The sequence below is a fragment of the Triticum urartu genome, chromosome 4 (assembly GCF_003073215.2).
Source record: "Triticum urartu cultivar G1812 chromosome 4, Tu2.1, whole genome shotgun sequence".
Taxonomy (NCBI): Eukaryota; Viridiplantae; Streptophyta; class Magnoliopsida; order Poales; family Poaceae; genus Triticum; species Triticum urartu.
In genome coordinates, this window is record NC_053025.1 from 182,615,385 (window position 1) to 182,622,194 (window position 6,810).

The 6,810-nt window shown below is 43.2% G+C and overlaps 1 long non-coding RNA gene across 2 annotated transcripts; it reads left to right on the forward strand.

The window, feature by feature from the left end:
• Positions 1 to 1,207: 1,207 nt before the first annotated feature.
• LOC125551249 lies at positions 1,208 to 6,389 on the forward strand. Of its 2 annotated transcripts, XR_007302321.1 has the most exons (4): positions 1,208 to 1,869; positions 1,965 to 2,114; positions 2,197 to 4,784; positions 5,848 to 6,389. It is a non-coding gene; the product is annotated as an uncharacterized LOC125551249 (long non-coding RNA). The 2 variants fall into 2 exon arrangements; XR_007302320.1 differs by having other exon boundaries at positions 1,232 to 1,869; positions 2,197 to 6,389.
• Positions 6,390 to 6,810: the final 421 nt, after the last annotated feature.

Consider the following 6,810-nt stretch of genomic DNA (forward strand, 5'->3'; position numbering starts at 1 on the left):
TGTAGGCATTCAACTCTAAAATAACCATCTCTTTCTACTGGAAAATACAGCCAATGAAAACCAAAATTGAGTAATTACTCCCAAAAGCATCAGAAATAATGAAAAACTAAGAGGATAACTGAACCTGTTCCATTTATATACATGATTCCTATAACACACAGAGGTGGATTCATGGGCATAAAGCCATAGGAACATCACATATACAGAATGGTATATGATCAGATATTTGACTATCTATAAAGATGTCCACTCAATTCTTTTGAATGAAATACAACACTATCAAACATTTTCTATGCACAGGTCTAGCTCACAAGAAGAATTTTCTATTTGACTATCTATTCACAAATTTTTGCTGTGGGGTAGGCCAGAAGGAGATATTTTCTATGCACACGCCCAACTCAGAGCATCACAAAACCCCTAAATCAAGCTCGACGATCTGACTGTTTGGTCAAGCTTGTGGATCTGAGTGTGACTGGTCAAGAAAAAAGAAACTACCTTCTTCTCGCCAAGGAAGTTCCTGATCTCAATGCCAGACAACAAGAAATTTCACCCAAAATGGGGGATTTCATAATAACAGTCGGACTTGCCGCTCTTGTGAGGTGCTGCCGCTAAGAAGAACCTACATCAGGAAGTTCAAGGTGGCCGTCGCGAGAAGAACAGATGCGTGTTGGTCGCTGGAGTGGGCAGACGATGGGGACGTGGAGCTTCACCGGAAGGAGAGCGGCGCGCATCGCAGAAGATCGAGATGACAGGACCGCAGGAGGCGCCTGAGAGCATGGCCGGTTGTGGTGCACGTCAACGGGTAGAACCGGAGTAGGAGAGGGGGGAGGGGACTGTAGACGGCAGTTCACCGGGGTGCATGGGCTGGAGGTGGGCGGCGCACTGGGGGAGGCGGCGGGCCGCGGAGATGCATGGCGGCAGGGTGGAGTTGGCGATGTTTCGGGATGGGGATGCGCCGCAAAGGAGGCGGGGTTGGGGGAGGCGATGCAGCGGCGCGGGGGAGGAGGCGGGGTTGGGGGTTGCGCGGCGGCGCAGCGGAGGAGGCGGGATTGGGGCCAGGAGGGGCGACATATCTACTACCACTACAAAAGAAAGAGAGGGGCAGATCTAAACAATCATATCCATTCATCATTAAAATCTAATAGCCCTAGATCCTTGTGTGTTTAACACTACCAACCACACATTAAACCACAGTCGATCTATCGCTAATCTGCCCCGCATTAAAAAATAAATAAAACCGCCCGCACGACCTCCCCTTTCTCCCGCACGACCTCCTCCTCCTCTCGCGCCGTTCGCCTCCCGCAGCCACGCCCTTCGCCGCAGCCTCGCGCCGAGCCACGGGAAGTCGTGCCCTTCACCGCCGCCTCGCGCTGTCGGAGCCACAGGAAGCCGCCGCAGGTCGCCGGGAGCCTCCCCAGCCGCGGAAGCCCACCCCCGCCGCAGGTCGCTGCCTCCCCAGCCGCCGGAGCCGCCCCCCGCTGCTGTTCACCGCCTCCGAAGCCACAGCTTGGCCGCCGCCACTCTGCCTCCACCACGCCGCCACTCCGCTGGAGTCGCAAGTAAGCTTCTATTGCTGAACTCATCTACACTGAGACCAAGCAAACCAATTTCGTAGCCGCGGGAGCCACCGCCGGGAAGCCGCCCGTCGCGCCTTCCACCGCGGGAGCCACCGCGCCCTTCGCCGCGCGAGCCGCGCGCCGCGCCCTTCGCTGCCCGAGCCGCTCAGCTTGGCCTCTGCCGCGGGGACAACTTGCCCTCATGCCACCCAACACGGTTTGCAGTCCGTCACAACCATCCGATAACTCACGCCATACACTACAGGGTGGTCACCAACAGGAATCTGAGGTGCTGCTATTATGCACGGTTATGGTGAGATTGAAACTACATAATACTTATACTTCTATACCGCGTCTCATTTTCTTCTAAGCTAGATATTCAATGACTGATATGATTTTTTATGTTAGGATAAACAGCGACGGTTTTGGATAATCTGGTCTAAGAGCTTCTGGAGAAAAAAAATCCTAATCAACCAGTTTGGCAAAAACAATGCTAAGATTAAGTTCAGCAAGGGAGCTGAACAACCTTTTACAGTATCCACTCTCACAAATACTATGGTTGGTAGTTGTTTGCCCTCTCCTGATCGAGATGAATTATGGATGTCTGTTGTTCCACTGATAGATTGGTTTGATTTTTCAGGCCTGGTAAACAACAAGGTAGCCAGCTGCTAATAAAGACAAGCCCATGAGGAGAACTGGATATAATGTTAACTCATGTTCAACTGTTTTGCCTTTTCCCCTGAAGCTTTGCAACTGCGAGGCTCCAGTCTCTGTTGATCTTAATGTAAGACCAGGAGATGAAGTGATGGAGATGAATTTAGCATTTTAACAAATCAAGCGGTCAAGCCACCAAATCATGATCCTTTAATGTTACAGTACAACTTCGAAAGGATGAGATACTTTTGGTTGCATGCTTAACGACAACTATTTGGTACCACTCAAACTGGACACCGAAGCAATTTTGAACTCATGTCAAACATGTTTGCTATTTCCTGCAATTCTTCCCTTTTATTTCTGCATGAACTCCTCAGTATGTACTTCCTGTTGCTATATAGTTTTTCCATATGCAATCTGTGGACGATCACACTCAGAAGTACAGTCGATGGCTCTATATTTTTTAACTTGTCAGCTACCTTTAAAGCGAATGTGACGATGAAAACTTACCATCAGTGCACTTTTCTATATATTATGTTTTGACATCCCTACTAAATTGCTAAGCCAGCGAGGATAAAAGCTTGCCTTGCCTTTTTCCTTTTTCTCTGTACTGATAAGAACCCGGTTGTTTTCCTCCTCTCATGGCCCTGTTAAGTATAGTCAATAAACCTTTTCCTCTTATTTTTGACACGATCTCTGTTGATGCAGGTCATTTTACTAATTTGAAAAGGTTGGCCGCTGAGAACTTCATTTATGCGCATAGACCATCCATGGATTAGATAGGATGTACGATGCAGTGGCTACATCGACCGCCCCGAGCTTGCTAATGACTCTGGCCGGGCAGATGATGCCTTTGTGCAACATTGCATTGTTGTCGTACACACACTCCAAAACTGACAAAATAATTTGACCATGTGTGCATTTTCAATCTCTAAATCTCTGATTGCTGATGATGTGAAGGATGGTTGAAAGAACAAAAATGCCTTACTGTTTAGTACTGCTCAAATTTGGGTAAACAGTGTAGACCTGCACACCCTTTGAATGGCACAGAGAAAACATATAGAAGTTTATGGTCGTATATCGAGTTTATTATACTGTGAGCAATTGGAGATTTGACCATTTCTATCAGTTATGGGTTAGTGAGGACAAATTGGGGCGTAAATCTGGATGATTTTAAGTTGTATGTAGCCAAGTAGGTCAAGTCACCAGACTGTACGAGGCAACTGTTATACTAACCCTCTGCATGTTTATGAAGATTGAAGACACTTACTTTTGTTGCAGTCATGAAGTGTCAGAGGTTGCAGGCTGAAGCCTTTTTCTATCATAGAATTAATGCACCTCCCATGTTCTATTAAGAGGAAAAACGTAAGTAATGGCCGCGCCCTTTCGTGGAAATGTTTACGCAGTCAATCCTACATTGATAGCAATGTTTTAAACTGTGTTAAAAAACTCAAAGTTTTAAACTATATCTAAGATATGCTTGCTACTGTATGTATAATTTAGCAAGCGGTTAAATATGTGCAGAGAACTTTCCTAGGTTTGTCTGGTGAAGAATTGACAAGAATGCACTAGATTTGGTTTGCAAGTTCTGTACGCATTGTTTTCATCACCTTGTGTCGTAGCGGCGATATTTATGTGGTGGCCTGTAGTCAAAACATAGGAAAGACTTTGCAGGAGATAGAAGTTTCGATCTTACAAACACAATGAAGGTACCCCTCTGCTCTTTCCTTAGACAAACCATTCCAGATGATGATCATGTCATATTTTATTTTTGATAATCAAAGTGAATTTCTTTGAAATCATGTGTTTGTGGCAATGACATTATGAGACGGAGGGAGTAACACATAATGGAGCATGGAGAAGAAAATGTAGATTCTGCTTGTCTCCAATTGTGTTTTGGGCATGTTGTTTTGTATTGAACACAAATATATAATCAGTTGTTTTTTCAAAGTTTATCCTTCACCATATTATTTTTTCATTTTCACATGAAAACTTTTGGGCGAGGAGACTAGGAACAGAGATTTTTCAGTTCTGAAGGCAATGGTATAACAACCGTGTGTTTTCAGTTTTTTTCAAATGAATTTCACACTATCGCTAGAGCATCTTCAGTGAAATGCAGCCCTGTTCATTTATCTTGACCATTAAAAGTTGAACACTCCTTCGAGTGAAATATCGATGTCACCTACTTATGGTGTGTGTACTATGTTTTGCTCTCACTATACTACAATAAGAATATTATTCATTGTTCACCACGGTTTCATATTTCAATGCCTGCAGGTATTTCACCGGGAGAACAAGTTTGTAGATACCTACAATATAAATACTGATTTTCTTGTTCTCTGTTTTTATTGACATTTTCAATTATGCAATATGAGTTTTTTGCGGGTAATTGTGCAATATGAGTTGAAATGAATAAAATAGCACAAGTATTATTGTTGACTAATTATTAAAGTACCTCCCTTCCAAGAAGCCCTTGAACAAAGAACAAGGGAATTTCAGAGTCCTGGTTTCACTACCTCCGAGGATGTGGGAGCCGCCACCACCATTGCTTCGTTCCAGAACTAATGGTCCAAGGTATATGTTCTCGCTGCCTAATAGTTATCGTTTGCATATCGTGAGTATAGTTTCCAGTAAGATTGGCAGAAAAAGATTATTGTTTGCAGTATTTTTTAAGGAAGAGTTCCCTCTAGGGACATTTCTTGTGAGCAACATCTTACATTTCAGATTGTTATGTCAATACATGTCACTGCTAAAAACATTATTGAATGGTCAAGGAACATCACAATAGTTCATACAAGAAATTGAGACGGATCTAGAAGAAATGGTTTTCCTAGCTAAGAAGTGCTCTTTCTGGTTTGATTTCTAAAAATACGTCGGAAGATAGCATCGTTCGTGTACCCCTTCCGCGAATGAGACCGATAGTGGCTCTCAATGTCCATTTGTGTGGACTCATACTTGAGTCTTGGGTTGCTTTAATACGAGTAGCATTATCTGATGAGATGAAGCAACCATGTATTTGCTAGCATGATGACTTCAGCCTACCGGTAGCATTATGTGATGAAATGAGGAGGCGACCATGTATTTTCCAGCATGATGACTTGAGCCGCAACATCAGTGCCGAGTAGCCGAAGAAGTAACTGCATGCACTTCTATTGTAGATTAGTGTTGGCCTGCTTGACACTGAATATAAATTAAGACCCATAGAGAGGGATTGGTCATAATAGGCATCTATGTACATTGCACTTATAGTCCTTCGTCGAGTCACACGAGAGGGGTATGCTGTTTTATACCATGTAGACTGACGAATGTAAATTTAGACTGCTACTTATGGTTCCAAAGGATTAACAAGAAAAACTCGTTTGTTTATACAACCTTGCAGTTATAAGTTCACTTTGCAAACTTTATCACACTAGCAATGTCGTGTGCAGAGATATTGTGTTTCAGCAAACTTGATCATATGGACATTGTTGTGTGTAGATATCACTAACTTCCGTGGCTATAAGAAAAACTATATCTCTATTTCCACTAGCGGGTAAATGCAACCTGAATGAAGAACACAAGCTCTATTTCCTCAAGCTATATGTTAGGTTGCATATATAGAGCAAAGGTGAGGTCCTTATCCTTGCTGGTTTGGCAGACCGCATCCCCATGGCCAATAAGCTGCTGCGCTACAGATGGACAGGCAGTGAGATTTGACCGGCGTGTAGCTCTTGCCAAGAGACGACAGATCACATGTTCTTTTCTTGCAGCTTTGTGAGGCAGCTATGGCCAACAGTGGCCTTTTGGTCGTGATACCAGGTGTTGTCTCCCCCAGTTCCTAGAACATCACTCCCATCTACGACTGGTGGATGGAGACCAGGTTCCAAAGGAGGAGAAAAGGCATTTTCATGGGGTCACCTTGTACTGCACTTGGCAAACTTGAAAAGATTGGAACAGTCATATTTTTTGCACGACTACATGGGAGTCAAGATCAGATAGTTAGTGAGGATGAGGGAACATGCCTTTGTTAGAGTTGTTTTGGATGCATGGTGGGGGCTAAGGTTTTGGGCCTGCTTTTTCCTCTCTGTTAGAAAAAAATCTAGCGGTATGTGTCTGATTGTAAACCTATCTTCTTCTACTAACATATACAACATCGCTCCTGTCAAGTTTTTTTATTTTAAAAACTACACTTGCTTGCAATGGATATGAATGTATTTTCTTTAAGACGTAATACTAAAATACTTGTTTTTGCGATGTAATATGGATATACTTGCTTTTTTGTGCGTGCATACTTAAGGATTTCATGAATGGAATATTGTGATTTTTTTGTGACGAAACAAAACATTATACTTTTGTATAATCAATTTGATTCACATGAATATAATTGTATCTAATGCATGAGATGATTACCACTCGTTCGGGTAGGGGTAGATAAAGCATATAGCCACCTCCAAGATTGCCATAATGCAACAAAACTAGTATGCGGAAACTTAGAACTACAGTAGATTTTTGGATGACCAATTATCGTTTCCTCACAAAAAAGATGCTTGTCTCTATATTGCAATTTGCAAGTAGAGAGGCTCCGAAATCTTGCCTAATTTTTTTCTCTGCAATTATTTGG